Source organism: Sturnus vulgaris, chromosome 7, assembly GCF_052056855.1.
Source record: "Sturnus vulgaris isolate bStuVul1 chromosome 7, bStuVul1.hap1, whole genome shotgun sequence".
NCBI lineage: Eukaryota > Metazoa > Chordata > Aves > Passeriformes > Sturnidae > Sturnus > Sturnus vulgaris.
Window position 1 is genome coordinate 20906713 of NC_142249.1, and position 20751 is coordinate 20927463.

Consider the following 20751-nt stretch of genomic DNA (forward strand, 5'->3'; position numbering starts at 1 on the left):
TCACAGAACACTGTCACCCTAATCAAAAGTCTATGATTTTCACTGAATAGCATAGTTTCAGGCATCAGTCTGAATGATTCCCTTTTTGAACACACCATTATTATATATCTTCCTTAAAAAAGACTGAAAGATCAGATGAGTGGTTGTCCTTAGGAGCTACCTGTTTGAGATCACTGGTGTGTGTGCCCCAGTAGTCTGATATCATGCAGTTCACTATGCCCTGGAAGATATCTAGTTCATAAACAACATTTTAAAAGCCTGGAAAGACTATCTGAAAACTGGAAGGAGAGATACCAAGGAAACCCCTTTCCAAGTATGATCTTCCCCAGTAGCTTATGGTTTTTTTAATGGTTTTCAACAGAGGTTCCAAAATTTGGTAAAGGACTCAATCAAGGTATAAATAGTTTGTTTTTCTCAGAAGCTGTAACTGTACTATTTCTTTTAGAGTCAATTTACAGGTAATTTTTTTCCCCTTTCAGAGATTCCCTATGGCTGCATATAGGTAAAACCTTACAAGAGAAAGGCCTTGTAAAATCATGGCTCAGGCCTCCTACTTTGGCTAAGTACAGCTAACCTGACAAGTACCCGTGAGAAAAAGATTCCTTATCTGTGAGAACTATCCTATACCCATGAAAAAAAACATCCTTAAAGAAGAAAGTCTTTAGCAGGATTAGGACACCAGCAACTACTAACCAATGAACTGGGTAGCAACAAGTTAGTAACCAATTAAAATTAAACACAATATAAATATAAGCTGTGAAAAATAAAGGTTAGCTACTGCTGCATGAAAAAAGGGTACCAAGACAATGATATTTGGGTGAGAGATCACATTGTTGAGACAGCTGAGGCAGTTACACATGTATTCTCTTCACAGTGAGCCCTCTACACTGAGGGCAGTCATTTATCACAATTTTCTAAGCACACTTCTGGTGGTACCTGACAGCTGTTGAACACGGCTGCTTTATATGCTGTAGCTTGTGAGCTAACATTTTATGTCAGAAGTTGGTTGTGAGTATTCCAGACACAATTCCATAGATGGATTAGTGATTATTGAACTTATGGAACAAATCAATGAGCTCTTAGGCCTGCATGCATATAGTAAGATGGAAGCCTTTTACACAAGCTTTTAAGACCTACAGTTCTTAGGTCTCTTGGGACACTTGCAAAATTCTGCCTCTTTTTATCAGAAATTACTAAATCCATAAAGGACAAGCAGGAGCAGGAGAATGGAAAGCCATGTCATTCCTTTTCCTGGCCAGCAGATTTCATCAGCTTTGGGACGGGGACAAAATAGACTTACTGCACCAATACAGAAGTTCACTCTCTCTGCTATCATGGAACTTGAAAGGCCCCTTCTTGGGACAGTACAGCCTTCTTTTGCCACCAATAGAGATAAAAGGGGTCAGACTTGCAACTTCAAGTGGAAGATGTACTGTTTTGTAGACAGAAAACTAGAAGAAATTATATTTAATCAACACAGTTGAACCCCTATGACTGTGTTTCTCAGAACAGCCTGTTGTTTGTGTTGCTGCCACCATAGGAATCATGACGCTTTAAGGTTTCAGGCCCTGCCTTGGCAACTTTGGTAAGAGCTTTTCCACTGAACTCAAACCTAACAAGAATATTTTTATGTTGTTTTCCTAAATATCATAAGTAGAAGATAATTCAATATGCTGAAATTGGCATCAGGAGCCCCCTGCAGCTCTGAAAGTGCAGGTATTAGTGTCCATTAGCACATTTTAAAGCATGAGAAACTACTTAGCACAAATTTATTGACTAAACTTGAAGGTGAAAATGAAGACCATGTTGGAGCTAAGTGAAAGAGCTTTACAGGGTAACAGACTGACAAACACAGAATTTCACTCTGGAGGAGGATGAGCCTTGCTTTGACAAATGGAAAGTTCATCATAATCATATTCAGCCCACAATAGACTTTTGTCCCTTCAATTAAAAAGGAAACTTAAAAAGAGTTACCTAATTCCAGTTTTGTTGCATGCATTGCAATTAATTTAGCATCTAATTTAACTGTGACCACAGTATGAAACTTCACAGAAACACACTGAAGCAAATGTTTGTTTTAAGATCACAACATCAACACAACTATAGAGCATCTTAGCAGATACAGGATGTCTTCAGAATAACTTCAAGACAAGGAAAGCCACTTGTCTTGTTATTTTCATAAACCCGAATAATCATCTACTGTTCCAATGAACAGAGATGACAGAAAAAAAAAAGGATATCTTTATTTTACCAACAGCAGCCCAGCTCCATTAAGAGGAGCCAGACTGATTGTATTATTCTGTCACATGTGTAAAGAGAGTATTTCAATGAAAAAAGCACAATAATCTTTGCTATGGAGTTTACAACTTAAGACTACATTGGGTACATTAGAACAGACATAACAAGATCAAGAAATCATCATTCCTCTTTGCTTCCTGTTGCTGTGCAGCTTTCCTCTCTTTTCGTGTTTATTATTTTCTAAGTCAGACTGCTAAAGCTATGGGCTCCCAATGGGACCTCAGCTTCAGGGGCTATGTACAACTGACGGCCTGTGTGATCATCCATATGCACATCTGTACAAAAATAAACTCTCTACTTGGTCCATGTTTCATCTGTAAGTTGGTTATTTATTCTGTTGGGAAGAATGAGCACCCTTTCTGCAATACAGCTTTACCTTCCCTCTTCACTATTTCCATCCATCAACCTTGTAGGAAAGTTGCAACTACTAGCAGATAAAACTTTTGTTTTGCCTAAGATCTACAAAAAATACCTGTGCTACAAAATCTGAAACTGGCCCATACTCTGAATATTTGAGGTCTGTGAAGGGGATAACAGCCTCACAACTATTCCTACATTTTTCAATTGCCACAAAAATAAACCATTTGTAGACACACTCATGCAGACTACTTCTGTTTCTATATTCTATATATTTCTATATATATATTTCTATATAACCTGCTACTATATTTGGCCACTAAATATATCTTCATCTTTATACCTACTTTCTCAAGGTCCTATCACTGAAGTACCTTTCACACCTCCTTTTACATATTTTAAAAATTTGTTCAAAGCCACTCTCTTTCCCTAGAAACAAGTAAATAAATACAGAAATATTGGTGGGTTTTTATAAATGCTTCCAAATTTCCCTTGCTTTCAGACTGCACAGCAAGACCTGCTTGGGTTTCCCTGCCTTTTTGCCTAAAGCCATGAGAGACAGCTTGAGATTTCACTTCAATAGCTTTTACTACATATTTTTTTCTCTTTGAACAAAGCATCACTTTAACATCTGAACAGTAAAATTCCATCTTTCCGTTTTATTTTCCCATGCATTATTTAAACAAGCTGCTCTGAATTCTACAATTAGGACATTCCTGGGTAGTTACAATCAACATCTTTAAAGTCGGATACAGCAGGAAATGTGTGCTCTCCAGGATAGTTTCACACATTTATTTGCTGTATAGTAGCCTCAATTTAAATATGATAATCTAATTTAGTAAAAATGAACTGAAATCAGATTTACTGCAAAAACTTTTAAAATTTAATTTTCAGGCTAGCAATCAATGCTTATTCAGTTTTCATCTTATGCCTGCCTTCTCTTTTTGCAGATGCTTAAATGACACTAAATTAAACAATTGCACAAATTTTTTAAAATGTAGGAAAATTACCATCTGCATTAAATTCATGAATAAAAAGGTCCAGAGAAATCAGTCTTTATGAGCACTTTTCTTAACAGAAAAAATTTATAAAAAGCAAAAATTCTCAAAGTAGAAATAATTTTTAATTTTTTTTTTTCTGGCATTCTGTCTTTAAGATCATTTTGAAACATAAGACGACAGAAATTACAAGGGGAGATCTCATTATCATTTCACTCAAAATCTTACTCAATCCCCAAAATATGACTGATAGGATTAAATATTAAAACATCTTCAAAGAAAGAACTATGTTGAGACACACAGCAATAAGCCCATTACTATTCACAGACAAAAACAGTATCAAAGTATTATCTGCTAAGTATTACACTCCATTACATTTTCCCTAAATCTATGCAAAATAAAAATATACTCTTGTAGACAACAAGAATTGCAATAGAAGGAAACAAACAAAAAAGAAATCTTAAACTTACATTGATGTGTTATTATAGGTCGTGCACAGCAAATAGCCCTAAGGATACATTTTAGGTTTTTTATCCATGCTCCGTTGTTGTTGCTGATGTGACCACTTAGGCACATGGTCAAGTTGCAATCAGCTTCTCTCTCAGTGATGTATGAGAGCTGTGCTGATTTATCTCGTCCTTCTGCAGCAGATTAGCACTAATGTTCCTGCTTCTGTATCCTACCTTCCTTCAGAGTAGACTCTGCATTATCATTGGCAATCCGAATTAAAGAGCCAGCGAATGCAGCACAACATGTTTTTTCTTCCTGAAATCATTGCAAAGCAGGTAGTCTCATACAAACAGAATCTTTTATCCACTGAGACTCTTTTTTAACACTTTTGGCAAGAATAGTAGTCAGAGATACAGAAGAATGGCTCCAGTAAGTCTGCTATAGTCTTCCGGTGATTTATTCTGTTAAAGAATTATTCTCCTATGCAGATGGCCCTAGGCAAGAGACAGCTGTAATGCAGCAACATTTCAGCCAAAATCATGGGATTTTCACTTTGTAACACAAAGGTATTGTGTTACACACAGTGAAACTCTAGTTTATCCCAAAGAAGTGGACAATGAGAAATTAATTCATGCAAACAGGATTTATGAGAAAAAAAATCAAGTGCCTTATATGTTAAAGGTACTTTATATATAAACTGATAGAGCTAATAATTATTTCAGTGCCTTACAGTGTATGCATTCATCACAAATTCCCTCTTTTTGCCTTAGCATTGACGTATTTTGCACTACGGGATTGGCAAATTCAACTTTAAAAGTATCAAAAGAACATGACAATCTTTTTGTTACTATTTTCACTTTTCAGTAAACACTTACTATTTTAGCAGTAAAATACAATTGTTAATTCATGATCTTTTCAATTCAAGACACCAAGAGACACAGCTGTTTAAATTTTCATTAGAACTTTGAAAATTATTTAGGAAAAAATGGATGTCTCAGACCATCTAGTCTTGAAAATGTGAACATTCTGACGAGTCTGCTCACTGTCAAAATGACTCACATCACTGCTGTTCCTAGCTGCTACTCTTTCTGATCACAGAAGTATTTCTCTCTGTTTTTAAGAACCAAATGCCATACCTGAATATTAAACAAGAAATATGTGCTGCTTGAACACTAGCAATATTTGAGCAGTAGAAACATTCTAGCTACTCATAAAGACCTATTCAGTGCCTATTATCAGCATTCATTTTTAAAAAACATTACCTTGATTGTCTTACCTGAACCAGGAAAGAAAGTGAAACCGATTTAACTCATTACTTTATAAAAAACGCTAAAACAAAGGACTGTTTTTGCTCTAATAAGAAAGTCTAACGTGGTAACGTCCATTTAAAAGTACTTTCTGGATTATACATATACTGATTTTTACACCTGCCACAGAAGCACGCAACCTTGGGGATAGAATGTAACAAAGACCTAAGCACAATCATTGGCAGAGAATTTGTTCAAAGGCAGTTTTAGATCTTGGTTTAGGACTGCGTGAGAGTTCTTCAAGCCTCTTCAACTTTCCTCCTCTTTTTGTGTGTTGTTGATAAGGAATGAAATGTATGACTGAAGAAGGGCATCCAGAAAAAGTGACAATCTCCTGAGGAAAGGCATGTGACAGAAGAGCTTTGAGGCATCCCCAGTACTGAGCTGGCAGCACCTGGCCATTTCAGTGGAAATGCTGAGGGGCTGATGTACCTTCAGTCTCATGCCCTCCCAGCCTTCAGAGAGCAATTTGCAAATGCTGAATTTGAGAAGTCTCTGTACGAAAGGTGCCTACCACCATACATTCAAAGAACTGGAAGTCTCTGCTTCATTAAAGATGGAGGTTGGTGCTACACTTCCATTTGACTTTGAATCCTCCTCAGGACTGTGCTCATCCAAAGAGCCACAATTTTACATTCACTTGTCTTACTTGGGGATTAAAAATTCCCAACTGTCATGTCAGGCCTATATTCTAAAAAGAAATAGCTCTATTCCACTAGCAGTTTTCCAGCTATGAGTGTTCCTTCCCTTCTGTGGAGAAACATGCTACAACAACAGAACAAAGATTCACTGCATCAGAAAGGGCAGAACGAACGATATTGACATTCCTGACAGGATTCCACCAACAAAACAGTGTGGCATGGACGTTGCAAACAAATTGGAAAGTGCTGTCACTTCTGAAGGCAGTATCAGTTGCAAGGACACTTTTTCACTAAGAACTGAAACAGAATTTTGATCCCATGGTTTCATGTATGTCTTTTCTGTACCAGGAAAAATGTATTTGGCCAAAATACTGAAATCTTTAAATCAGATGTACAAACAGCACTGGAGCTGCTATTGCAGGTACACATAGGATCACTCTAAAAAAATCAACTCCAAACATTACCATTTATATTGTCCCCAAATCCTCATCAGATATTTATTTGGAACCTCATCACTCTGATGGTTAGAAAGAAATTTCTGATGTACACTCAAACACTCAATCTGCATTGGTACCAATCTGCTCCTGAGCAGCACCATCCTTTAACAGTTTACATCCCCTGAATGGTGGTCTTGTGTACTTATAGGTACCAATTAAATTCCCTATCAGCTTTCACATTAACAAGACTAACCCAGACATGATCTTTTGTCATATAGAACACAGTCCATCTCCCTTACCACTAGTAGTCCTTCTCTTCACCTATCCCTGTTTGAGTTCATCTCTTCTAAACCTGGGAGAGCAGAACCATATACTACATTCCACTTGGACTGAACACAAGAGTTCATTTTGGTAGACCAAACAAACTGTGGTTTTAATACATGGTGCAATAACATGTAAGCCTCCTGCTATCTTATCTTCAGCAGCTAAAAGCTACATATTTATCTGTAATGAAACTCGGATATGTATCAACATATTGGGATGTGTTAATATGAATTTTCTCTGCTATACTACATGAAGTGAGGAATTAACAGCAATCAGTACTGATTTATGTCAAGTGCTCATGGATGTAACATTACTGCTGGCCCACTTGCTTAACTCCCAATTTTTTACTGAAACATCATATTGGTTTGATAACGTAATTTCCAGTTCTGTGAAAAAAGTTGTTTCCGTAACTATTCACCAAGGAGAAGAAAGAATCGCCACTATATCACTGTTTGCCACTAAAAAGCATCATCTGCTCTTTCTAAGCCCCAGTGGTTTCCTTAAGTGTTACACACAAGCTATGCAAACAACACACTAATACTCCAAACATGCAAATGGATTATATGTGTTTCTACAGGAAATTACTCAAGGCAATTGAGAGTGTAAAGTCAAACAAATTATCATCTATAATTGAAAACATGCAAGTAACTTTTAATTAAACATGACTCCTCTACTGAAAAAAACACATTAAAACCCTACTAAAAGAGAAGATAGCTAATGAGGAGGGGGAAGTGGGAGGGGAAGGAATGAACAAAACAGTTTTGTGAAGAGGGTGTTGTTCACAAAAATAAAATAATTGCAAAGCAGACTTTTAAATTTATTTCTAACTTATTATTGATTCAAAGTCCACATCAATTTCCAGCAAACATACATGCACGTAAAAAATTCAGGCTCTCACAACCACAAATAAGAGACGAGATGCCAAATATTATACTGAGACAAGAAGGAAGAATTTTGGAGCTTAAATTGTTAACTTTATTAAAGATTAATATAGAGACATCCAAAATCTAGTAAAAACTGTCACTGTTGTGAAATGTCCCCTTCCCACTCCACATAAAAGTTGAAGACAAAATAAAGGGTGACAGTTAAAATTATCTTATTGCATGGCAATATAATAGTATAAGTGTTTTATTTCCCTTAAAGAATCTCTGGCATGCCGAATCTGTCATTAAATGTATATTTAATAACCAAGAGAGATAAAATTAGCTTTATAGCCTTCAAATTCTGATGAACAAGCTTCCTCATTTGATAATGGGGCATCTGCCCAATGGACAGATATGGCCTCACAAAAAGATTAGCTTCAGAAAGCCTGTGTATAAAGGTCAGTGTAAGACACACTAGACCTCATTTTAAAAATATTAGAGATCAAAATCCAACTTGGGTGAAGAAAACAGGGAAAAATTGTTTAGCAAATGGAGACAGATACCCTAGGTAAAGAGGTAAGATTCCATACAGTGAGTGTGGGATAGGTTTCTTATCCAGAGATCAATTGCCATGGGTTGTACATCACGTATAGTAACTTTCTTCACCTGCAATTAAGTTTGGAATAAGTAAATCTAGACATGACAGGTACACTGCTTCTTTTCAATGGGGATTCTTTTCCACATTTTTCTTTGTTCTTAATAAACCTGCATTTAATTATAACTCATGATACTTAATGCATTTTTTCACTCTTCTATGCAGAAAAGTTTCACAAATTTCAGGCTCCTACCATCCTCTAATCTCATCAGTAAGATTTGCATAAGGCAGTTTTCTCAAAGAATTGTGCTGCAAAAGATAAAATGGCAGTCATGGACTAGTAAGAAGTCAAGAGTGTAAAGAAAAGCTGGATCTGGCACTAAAATGTTATTCAAAAGTGAGCTTTGGTTGTTGGATATTACTGCATTTTGGAGATCAGGCACTGTGAGAACATAAATAACAGTCAGGAGGGCCAACAAAAATCAGGTTTGTTGAGAGGACACAGAAACAAGAGTTACCTGCTTCAGCTGTGTCTCGGGGAGAAGCATAGGATTAATGATCCAACTTTGAATGAGCATTAGTTAATGTGAGGAAAACTATACATTTGGAAAAATTCAATGGAAACATTATTTGCATAGAGCTAGAGACCGAGTATAATCTAGGAAGCAATAATCCTGAATTTATCTGGAGTAAACAACAGTATGCCTTCCACTGTCATAATTGCTACCTTTGTACAGGTATTTATGTAAGATTAACTAGTGACAGTTTTTCTTAATACAATTGAAGAATGCTCTTTTCTCAACAATTATCACATGATAGCAGGTAAACTGATAGTAAACATCAGATTAGGTATGTTCCAGATACATATGAAAGACTGGGTCATATAATTCTGTTCCAGAGAGTTTATACAAAGAAGCATTATGGGATTTCAGGTAATTTAAGAATAGCCATGAGATTTACTTCTTTTTCGTTTAATTATGACAAAACATAGACATGACCGTGCAAACAGGGATGGATATAAATATTGAGGAGAGAAATCATCCGAGAGTCATGAAAGCAGTTCACAAAAAAACCAAAAGAATGAACTCTGAAAACAAATTCTGGAGGGGAAATCAGAATAAATTTGTTAGTAGCATGTGATGCACTTGACTGTGGAATGTTTCTCTAAAAGCAGCACCCATTCACAAGCCATTTGACATGGATATTTAAAATGTACAAAGACAAAACTTTACAGAGCATACGATACAGACAAATAGCTCTTCAGTGGAGACATGGTGGAGAGATGGAGAGAGCGCATGAAATCAGAGAAATGGAAATAAAGATCTCATTAAATAAAGACATCATTTTAGTTCCAAAAGAAGGGACAGAATTAATCCTACCCTTGAATACTGATGGGGAAGAAGCATGAGAGGCTTTTAATTATCACTACACTTTACTGTTACACATAATTTTTACAGTACATAAACACCTTGAAGGTTTTTCTACAGTCTTCTCTGAAATAGCAGGTATTGGTCACAGCAAGACACAGCAAACAAAGCACATGGAACATTTTGCCACAGGCATGGCAAATTCTACTGTCCATTATTGCAAAATCAGTGTAATTTGACTGGCTTCACTTGTAACAAGAATAAGCACAACTTACTGGAACTACCATCATGTTTTAAGTTTCCAAATATTTAATCTATCCTGCTGTTCTCTCACCATGCAGAGAATCTAACAAAGTAAGAATACCTTCCCCCCAGTTTTCTTATGCAGCAGTCTGTGAGTAATGCCTAATGTAAATAGACAAGCACTGCTCTGGCAGTAAAAATGACAAGATTAAGGACCTACTAAAGAAGGCAGCACATTCATGACCAGTAATGCAGCACAGCTTGAAAATAAAAGGAGTAATATTAAGGGATTTTCTTTCTATAGTATCAAAACGTTGATGTATATTTCTATTTATTTTCATCATGCTGAGCATATTGATTTTGTGGACAGTCACAAGGGCATCTCTTCTAGCAAATTCTACTCATAATAAACCAGCCATTCAAAAATATTCATTTAAAAAGAGCACATCTAATATAAAGAGATCATTCATTATTAATTTAACGACTTTTGAAGAAAGTTGTTTTTAACTTCTGTATTCTTCAGCATACCGGAATAATAATTCCCATTTATATATGTGGCAACAGCATTATCAGATAACAATGAAATGCATAGGTAGACTGAAATAAGTGTTTTAGCAGTAAAAGATTACTTAAAAGGAAAAATCAACAAAATGTTAATTGGTGAAGACATAAGAAACAAGCTGATGCTTTGCTTTAGCTGGGAACAAGAACAAATAAACAGCCAATCACATTCAAGTATCTATCTCTTTCTAGACACTTGATATTGTATTTGCATATACTACTACCAAAGAGGGTGAGCTTTGCCAGTGTTCTGTCCCAGGGGAGCAGGCAAATACAAAGTACCTCTCCATCTCCCTGCAGTAGCTACTTGCAATAGAACAGTTTCGCAGATTGTTTTTTGTGTTTTTCATTTCCACATTAAAAAGCAGAAACTTCATACTAGTAGTATGAATTATTTTGTTAAATAAGAAGGGAAAACACAACTCATGGTCTGCTCCAGGATATCACAACCATTTATTACATTTTATTCAATACAAATTAACTCAATTCTTATCCAAAGACTTTGTCCAGTTAATGGATACCAGGAAAGGAAATTCACCTACCATTTTGAAATGATACTCACATTAACAGTATGGATGCCCATGTAAAATCAATGTCTGTGGTAGGAAAATATGTATTCCTACCGTTGTGAGGGCTTGAAGCATTTGCAGTACTTCCTTTGCCTCACACCTTCCCATAATTTTAGTGTGTAAAGCTGACAATCCACTCAAGTATCAATACTTATGGGCTGACTGGTAGCATATATCAGTCTCTGAAGTTGAATACAAACTAATTATTCAGAAAGTTTAAAAGGCAGAAAAATCTACATTCTCTTGTCAAAATAAGAAAAATCTGTCTCTCAGAATAAAACGACATCAAGTACATTTTGTATATGAGGTGAGATGCAGGTAACACCCTCTATAAGGCAACTCCATGTGGCAGATGTATGTAAATACATCAGACAGAAACAAAAATGAAAGTTTTGATGTGAATTTCTATTGCAATTTCAAAGTATATAATCTTTCAACCATACCACAGCAACAGCACAAGAAAATGCCCCAGCTATTACATGCTCAGATTGAAGTGCAGCTCTTGCTTGATAGCGTATTATGTAAAATGGGTACAGTAATCAGCTCTGCTGCTGCATCAGTGTATTCAGACATATCTATTTAATTGTCTCCACTTTTACTACATTTCACTCCTTTAGCTCTGCAGAGCAAATGTGCTAAGAAATACTAAGTGACAGCATAGTTCTCACCACCTTCAACAGTGCAAGAATTATTTCCTTACTTCTTCATTTGCTGGTTATCTAGTAAGATCTAAATGTCACAGATAAACCTAAGGGGAAACACCTAATAAACCCTTAAGCAGAGATCAACAAAGCTTCCATTAAATGCTAGAAGGAACAAAAGTGACAAATGTAGAAAGAGAAACCACATTAATAAATCTGTGGAAGAGACAGATACCAGAAAACTGAGAAATGACAGCAGAAAGAAAAAAGGCATCTGAAAAAGGTTCCATGCTTCCAGAGAGGATACAGGCTTGAAGGGCATTGGCAGAAAGGAAGAAAAGAGAAAATAAGTCTGTACTGAGCTTTTAATCTTTCCTTAATTGTACTGAGAGTCTCCAGCATTATCCCCAGAGAGAATTAAGCATAAAAGACTAAGTTACTCAAACAAGTTCCTTTATAACAAGTCCTTTCAGAACAGCATAACTTCTTTGAAGGACTCAGTTTCTGAAAGATTAGGTCATGCAAAAATCATATCGTAGTGCATATTTTTATTATGCTAAAACAAAATTGTACCTGGTTTCACTAAGCTGCACTCAGGAATATGTGGATATGGTTCTGTGGGAATTAACCGAACAGAGTTTGTCTATTTTGGTTAATACTGCAAGAAAATGGTTTGCACTGGTAGTCAGAAACGGTATTTTTCAAAGGTCAAGACAGTGATGGTAGGCAAAATTAAATAGAAATTACTTGGATAATGGTCAGAGGTTAAAATGTCAGCAAGTTGAACTATATCAGTAAGTATTAGGTGCAGGATAGCAAGGTTTCACTTAAAATTCTTACCATTTATCACCCTCAAACAACTGTTTTATAAGTCTGCCTTAAAGCTATGTACAGCATCTAGAAAGAAAGTATTTTATCAATGTAATTTGAAATTAACAGAAGTTAAGTTCATGCAGAAGATATTTAGTGTGTAAACTGTTATTTGTGAGTTTCAGCTTTCAACTTCCTCATTTGGGATTTAACTGAGGAAGTATTTTATGCAGAGTTCAGAGGAAATACACACTAATGGTTGTATCTAATCAGGCGTGGGATAAAGGATAAAGAAACTGAGCCTTAAGCACTACACCAGACTGATGGTATGAATCCACGTATTCTGCTAAACCACTGATTTCAACAACAGCCTGTAACAGAAACACTAGATGAAAACTCAAATTTTGTGAACATCCAATTCATGACATAGTTCAAAAATACATGGAACACGTGCCTTAAAAGGCACCACATCTTATGTGCTGTTCTTCAATATTTGTGGCATATACAATTATTCACCAAAAGAAAAACACGTATCCATAAATAGACCTGCTTCCATAAATCCCCTTGAGATTTAAACATTTCTGAGGGCCAGCAGGCCCTTTCACATTCCTGGTGAACAGATTTCTAGGATTTTTGTAGCTCACTGAACTAATGGAATTTGAGCAATACCCACTAGCCCTAAGAATTGTAACTGCTGGAGTTTTACTGCTCAGATTGAAATGAGGATTGATTCAAGAGTAAGTACATGGACTATTTGGGTTTTTTTAAATCTCTTTCTTTTCTTGGTATCTGGGACTGGCCATAATCAGCAGAGATGACAGGCCGAGCCCCGTAATTCTTATTCTCTACCACAGGAGACATACTCAATGTTTTGGTCTTAGTTTTCTATATCTTCTTTTTTCAGTAGACCCAGGGATGCCAAGAGTTCATAAGGCTTTGCTACGATTTCCCTTGGTACAAGTACTGGGCTGGCCATTGTGCTAAGGACCCCAGAACTACTTAGCCACAAAACCATTTGAGCTATTCCAGCCCCTTGCTCTCACATTGTATCAGCTGTGGCAGTGGCTAGAAACTAAGGCTAAAGAGAATTGAGCCCCACTGCCATCAGCCTGTGCTGCATATTAGACAAGGAGAAAAAAGCAATTAGTAATTACCCGGGTTGAAATCTCACAATGCTCATTGATTTTAATATGGTAGTGTTTTGCCATGGATGAAAAGCAGGAAGGAACCAGGCTAACGTTTCTAATAATCACTGAACTCTGATTATGACCAGGAAAAAACATCTATGAGAACTGTACTGCCTAATGCAAGCAAAGGGCACTCTTCTTTTGAACCCATTTATTAATCCATATGCCTAAACAATTCATGTCTGAGGTTTAGCTTCTTCTAAGTTGCTGAATGACCATTCAAGGCAGTACTTACTAAGAATAGAAGAATTTACATTTCATTAAATAGGACCTGAATACTTCATTACTCTAGCTACATGAAAGTGGACATTTAAAAAATATTTTTACAAAATATTTTATAACTGCACCAGACTGTGGGAATAAAAGGAGTAATACATACTACAATACAACAGCCTTGCTTTCAGCTTGCATTAATCTGTTTAAGATCATCCACTGCCACAAAACACATTGTCAAAGATCTCTAGGTTTTTTTAACACTGGCAGGTTTCAGCTAATGGATTTTTAAAATGTCAATATTAAAACATATCCATTGATCCAAGAAATGGTATCAGATAGTTTGCCTCACCTATGATATAGCACAAACAGAAAGCACCCATTGAAATGCAGAATGCAAGCACACACTCTCTATAGCAACGCCCTGGAGGAACATACCACTTGTATCAATCACTGTAAAGCAAAAAACTCAAGCTTCTAAAGGCTTACTATTTTTCTCAATAACCTGGAAACAGACAGTAATAACTTCCTTCTTGTGAAAGGAAGAAAGTACAACTCATCTGAACAGAGACAAAGGAGTGAGATGATAACACCGACCAGAAGATCAGAAAGGGTCCATCTCTGAAATAACCCGTTCAGATAGAACCCCACGGTTAAGGATGGTCTGTGTTAAATCCAAAGTTGAGAGGTGTAAGCACTATGCAGCTGATCCCTTTGGTATCTACTTCAAGGCAGAAAAGGACACTGCCAACCACAAACAGCTAGAACCAAAGCTCCAGGCAGTCTGACACTGAAGTTTGACAAGGCAAATCTAAATTTGCCTTGTAGCATATACACACACAATACATATTGGATACATAGCAGATTATATATGCACACATGTCTGAAAAAACATAATTCAGTTAGGCTTTTTTTTTTCTCTCAGTGACAGAGGAGAACAAGACACATATTTGATAGTAGAAAGTATGTCTGGGAAAAAAGCCAGAATCTATTTTATAAGCTTCAAATGTTATGATTTTTCTGAAAGACATTTTTACTTAATAAAATGAACTAATGAAAGACCAGAAGTTTGTTTCCTGAAGTAATATTCATAGCCTCCCAGTTGTGTTTTGCAATATATTTTTTGCCATTTAGCACATCATGCTTAGAGATATCACATTTAATAATACAATCTGCTGAGGATGAAAAGCATTTTCTTTGCTGATAAAAAAGCTGGTTATAGAAAGTGCAAGTTTGGCAGTAAAGCTTCCAAGAAAAATTGCAGCCTGAAAAACACCTGCAAGACTTTAAGTGTATACATTTCCGATGTTCTTCTGTAATTTAAATATTTTAAGAATCAATCAAAATACTTTATTTCCTGGGAAATTGGATGAATTCATATTTTTCAACTTCACCTCTAACCATGACAAAATATGAGAAAACCAATAAAGGCATTACTTAATGGGGAGACTGACATGTTTCCTGGATGTTTCAATTCTTTTTTACCCAAGAAACAATCTCAACTAACTCAAGCTTTCTGCAATATTATTCAAGACCTTTTGAAGTGCTAATGAACCTGTAAACATTCATATGGACTGTAAATAGGAATGACAGTATATTTTTGCACAGTGTCTGGTATGACAGGATTCAACAGGGGCTTCAAGCAGATGGTCATTACTACAGTGATACAGAATAGCACCTAAGAGAAATGACACGGTAGGATGGCTTAAGAGAAGTCACATCTACACACTCCTATTCCACCTCTGCACGATGATCAGTGACAGTCACAAAATGTTGCCTTTGAAATAAATTCAGAATAAATCGGGAGACTGAGATGCAAATCAATTGTAAGGATGACACAGAAGAACACACACCAGGAAAGTTTGTTGCAGAGACACAAGAAGGATTGAGGCCTTTCCAATTAGCTTGTTATTTTCCAATATTTTCAGTTGCTTAAGAGGTGTCTGAAGCACCAGTGACTGTCACTTTAAACCAAGGATAACAACACAGAAAGGGACACTCAGAGTTAAAACTATCTGGACCTTCTCCCAGAATTCTGCCTCATTGACAATACCGAATATCATAATAATGGCACAGTAAATAATCTGAAACAGAGTAGACAGTTACTGATTATGGATTTTTCAGTCACAATGCCATTATTTAGCAAAAGATTTATCACAGCAAGACTCTACCAAAATACTTTCATCAGTACATATCACACCAAGAGAAATGCTGCATTACTGAAGTGAAAAAATCTTCCTCCTAGAAAAGCTTTTCCGCTGCCAATGGCCAGGAAGGTTACCTTAGGAGATACACTGTCATAAACAGTGTTGACAAAACCTGCATCTATTCATAAAATATTAAGTGATTCATACAAGCAAATGAAAGCAGCAGTCACTGTGGCGCTCTGTTGACAGACATGGATGGTTCTGATGTATGTTTGGCTACCAAGGGTTAAACGCTGTTTCATGCTCATTTAAATCTGCTCTACCAGATAGAGCATCACTCGTTAAAATTAGAAATGTCTGACAAAGCAAAGCAAGAGGAAGAAAAAGTAAAAGCATATTAAGATGATCAAAACCAATGTAACAGCAGTACTAAAGGCCAGAATCTGCCTGCACGTAGCTAGCCATGTATTAAATCAGTTGTGTTGTATTCACTTGAAATATGTTTAACTCATACCAGCAAAACTCGGAGCACTATCTGGCACTTTTTCTTGGTATAATAACAGTTCTGAAATCATTCCCTGCTACTCACTTGCATGCTTTCCCAGTACTAACACAAGGTATGAAGGTGGGATGTTAGCTATTTTCACAGCTTTGCTCACATCTAGCCAATTCTGTGTTTACTGTCATATTCTAAAACTGGGCACAGAGATTTTTTATATTCCTCCTCCTTCCATGTGCTCCTATAGGAGCCTATCATCACTTCCATTTTCAGTGTCTCTTGCACAAGCTCTGAGTCTTTGCATAAAAATTTGTATTTGTTATCAGTTGAGATTTGCAGACGACATAAGGCAACACATTCCACACACGTGGGGCCTGATTTCTTAAGCTTTAGCTTTTATATTTTTCAGATCTGTATTGCTCTAGTGTATAACTCAAAAGCTCCACAGACTGTCAGCTCCTGTTCTCTCATTTTATTCAGACAAAAAAACTTCTCTCTAGGCCTGAAACTCAAGGACATCTCACTTTCTCAGGTACCAAAAAACGTAAACAACAGTGAATTAGGGGGCAAACTAGGGGAATGTGATTCCACTACCTGAAGCTGTAATTAGACAATTAACCTCTGGTATGCAAATAGACCAAATTTATATCTGTCCAAAGCCCCATGATGGTCGTCCATCTTGGGTATATTCTTTGTGAGACTTCTGCACTACCCCAGGTGCACCCTTTGAAGGCCTTTCAATAAATACCTACCTTTATCCTTTAACTCTGTCCAGCCTCTGTTCTAGGTAGCCTCTCCAGGCATCACCTCCACATCTCTCTTCTGTGTTGTATTCCATATTTGACAACATGGAATAATTCTTCCTTATTCTGACAAGATGGCTATTTGGGAGGTTGATGAACACAGTATTCCAGGTACATTGAAAATGCAGGCTACCACAATCTGATCACTTTTACATTTCTCAAATAAAATCCCCATTAGAGAGACAAATCATCAAGGAATCATTTGAGCAGTCAATTGGAGAGAGTGACATGAAGCGGGTAAAGACAGCGAGTGTTCCATGACCACCCTTTTATACTTTTGTCGTCTCTAAGCACTTCACTATTTTAAATCACATGATCACCCATCCTGCAAAGCTAAATATTCTCTATTTTATTAACTGTAGCTTTATACCTCTACTATGTTTGCCTATGGGAAATCAGTAAATCAGGGAAGAGACTTCTGCAATTGATTACTGGGCAATAAATGGGCAGAGTGGTACACCATAAATCAAGGTGATAGTTTAGGGGCTGGACATTAATCTGATTTTTTTCTTTGATTCCCCCCTTCCAATATTACATTTCTCAGGTCAAATTTAATCTCTCACTCAAATGAACTGGAAAGAATTTCTGGTATGGAATACTCATTGGTAAAAAGGTGTATTAGAAAGTACAGACATTTACATGAGATTCCTAATACTCCTTAAACACGTTAAAGTGTTCAGGAGCGTACTAGAGAAAGAAGTGAGAACATTCTCAAGTAACAATGCAACGTGTATTTTTCAACAGCCTAAAACAAGGAAAAGGCTGCCTCTCTGAAATGCTGCCTACTGCATTACACTGCAAAACACCACACAAGACGCAGTAACATCCTTTAATAAACAATGCACTTACCATATAACCAAATGGATACAAATAAATTTAAATTATTTCATATTTATTTTCATTAATGCATTTTTATAGTGCCTTCATAATTCCTAATGCCATAATTCCAGGACATAAAATTATATTATACCTTGATATGACAGGTGTCATTAGATATACCTAAGTGACAAATTGTTATTCTATACAAATATACGGAAAACTGTGGTCTCAATTCTGATGAACTTCAGCCTTATTCAGAAACCCCACAGAACAGTGCTACAGCACCCCCTTTTCATACATGTTCTTCCTACATGGCACTCCAATGAAACGGGTGTGTAAAACTTCTATTCTGACAGATCTGGTTTTAAACTAGCTCATTAAAACCTAGTGCTCACAGTGCTCAGAAAACAGAGGGAGTAAGAAAAAGAAAGCTGCTTCTCCCAAAGCTATCATTATGGAGCAGTTCAGCCTGCTGAGGGCTACTGAATTAACAGCAGCTAGGCAAAAGCAGGAAGCAAGTTACACTACAGTTTATCAGTTTACAAGACATGTAAGTGCTGCTGAAGAGGAGTTTAAAAAAATTCATTCTGACCTTACAAGGGCCAAGTCTCCCTCTCTCCAAAGTCACTGCATAACGAAGTAATAGCTGATCTTCATTTACTCAAGTGTTTCTCAAGGCATGTTCAGTAACTTCTAACACAGTCTAATTTCACACAAAAGGAAATTGGTTACTTGTACGTTATCCAAGAAAGGCTGAGTAATGCACTGTGGTAGGAAAGACCTCTAAAAATAAGTCACCTCTCAGCAGATTCACTCCCTTCCTGTCTGGGTTTGAATCAGTTTTCAACTGCATGAAAGGACAAAGCTTCAGGATGAACTATGGAGAGATTCTGTAACGATCATACTGCTCAAATGCATTCATTTCCCTCCTAGTCTGTTTAAAAGAATCCAGTTATTAGGGGTGGAGCAAGGTAGTGACCCAACAGGATGTGCGTGACCAGAGCTCTTTATGTGTAGCCTTCTGCTTTTATGTTTATTTTTGGATGTGTTTTCCTTTGTGCTTTTGAAGTAGTTTTGTTGGACAAGGTAGCTAGCACCACAATCACTTATACATGCTAAGGAAGGAAAGCAAGCCCTCATCAGCACAAATAGTATTTTTTCCTACAGATTCATAGAGTGTCTTAGAAATCTACAGTGTTCTAACAGTAATGAGCTACTTTTTCCAGGTTTGTTAGTGCTCTTCAGACACCAAGGCCAGGGACAATTGGTGGACAAAGGAACATCACCAGTAATTCCCATAACCTACCAGTTTCTTCATCAGGGAACAGTGTTCAGCTGTGTGAGAATTCAGTGTGAGATTTCATCATCTTTAATCCACTGTAATAGTGCTGATAGACAACGAGTCTCCAAGGATGAGTAAGCAGAGAAGATCAACAGATGTTCCCCAACAGGATGCTACTTCAACAGACACAGTCATTAAGGAAAGACTGGCCCATTTTAACTGGTAATTGTTATCAGGACAGTGTCATTTGTTTTGACCAGCATCCCCTGACTGATGGAAATGAAGGTCACAGAAAGTCTTTCTGTACTTAAAGGACTGACTGAATATGGGGCTGCATGTATTACAGAAGGCATCTTACAGTATTTTTGATAAAGAATATCCTATCTTTCCATCAAAGAATATTAAAATTTATAAAATTTATAAAACTGGCAGACTAATACTGATGAAAAAAGAAAGCTCCTACTAAACTGACTTCTATCTCTTTCAGGTATAGACCCAACTACAACAGCACTTATAGAAATTAATACCTTTGCTGTATATTATGCATTAAATTCATCAATAAAACACCTGATTTGGGAATCATCCTACCAACATATTTGCTTCTTAGAGCAATACAGCTAATGCAGGACAAGTTACTTTTCAATTTAAACAAAACTCAGAGAAGTCTGCAAATTCACAATATGAAGTTTCAGAGGTTATGAAAATTCTTTCTAAACTTAGAAATAATAAAAATATATAATCTTTCTCTCAAAATCTAGTTTCAGAATATATACTAAAAATTTCATAAGCAGTATAATGGATATGTATTTGTCTTTCAAATAACTGCGAAGATTTAAGGTATAAAAATATTTGTTGCAAATGTGAACTTCATCAGTAGGCTTCAGTATTAACAAATTTTTAGTGTTAAGAAGGATACTTCATAGCTTCTAGTCCTAGCATTTCAGATTAGTTACACAGTAAATTAAAGTCAATACTGAATCAATTTCCGCTGGTTCATTTTCCAAGATTACACTCACAATCTAAAATAAAAAATTATTTAAAATTGCAGCATTGGATTTTCTTTCCTCTGTAGGCCAAAAATCCTTATTTGATTAACAGTTTTGATTTTTTTTCTTTCCCTCAAAACAAGGAAATAAAGTAAATTTCCCCAAAAATTAATTTCTTGGGGATAAACAAATTTAAAAATAATATATATTGCATTTTTGTACTTCTATTATTAATCATAAAAATTCTACATACATAAAATCTGTAACCATTTTAAGAATACTAATCCTACAATTTATTTAGGTTGTTCTTATACTACAGTATCACAGTATTTTGGAATTACTCAACTTTGTTTT

General features: G+C 36.2%; 1 protein-coding gene across 5 annotated transcripts in view; it reads right to left on the reverse strand.

Moving 5' to 3' along the window:
* The window catches only part of RAPGEF4 (Rap guanine nucleotide exchange factor 4), a 146541-nt gene that overhangs the window by 102135 nt on the left and 23655 nt on the right, over positions 1-20751 (reverse strand). Inside the window, exon 1 of one of the 5 annotated variants that reach the window (XM_088168033.1) lies at positions 4124-4192. The exons of the other annotated variants lie outside the window; for them this stretch is intronic. The gene's annotated coding sequence lies outside the window, so the exon portion shown is untranslated. Of the gene's footprint in view, positions 1-4123; positions 4193-20751 lie in introns of those variants that run through there. 5 annotated transcript variants of the gene reach the window in all.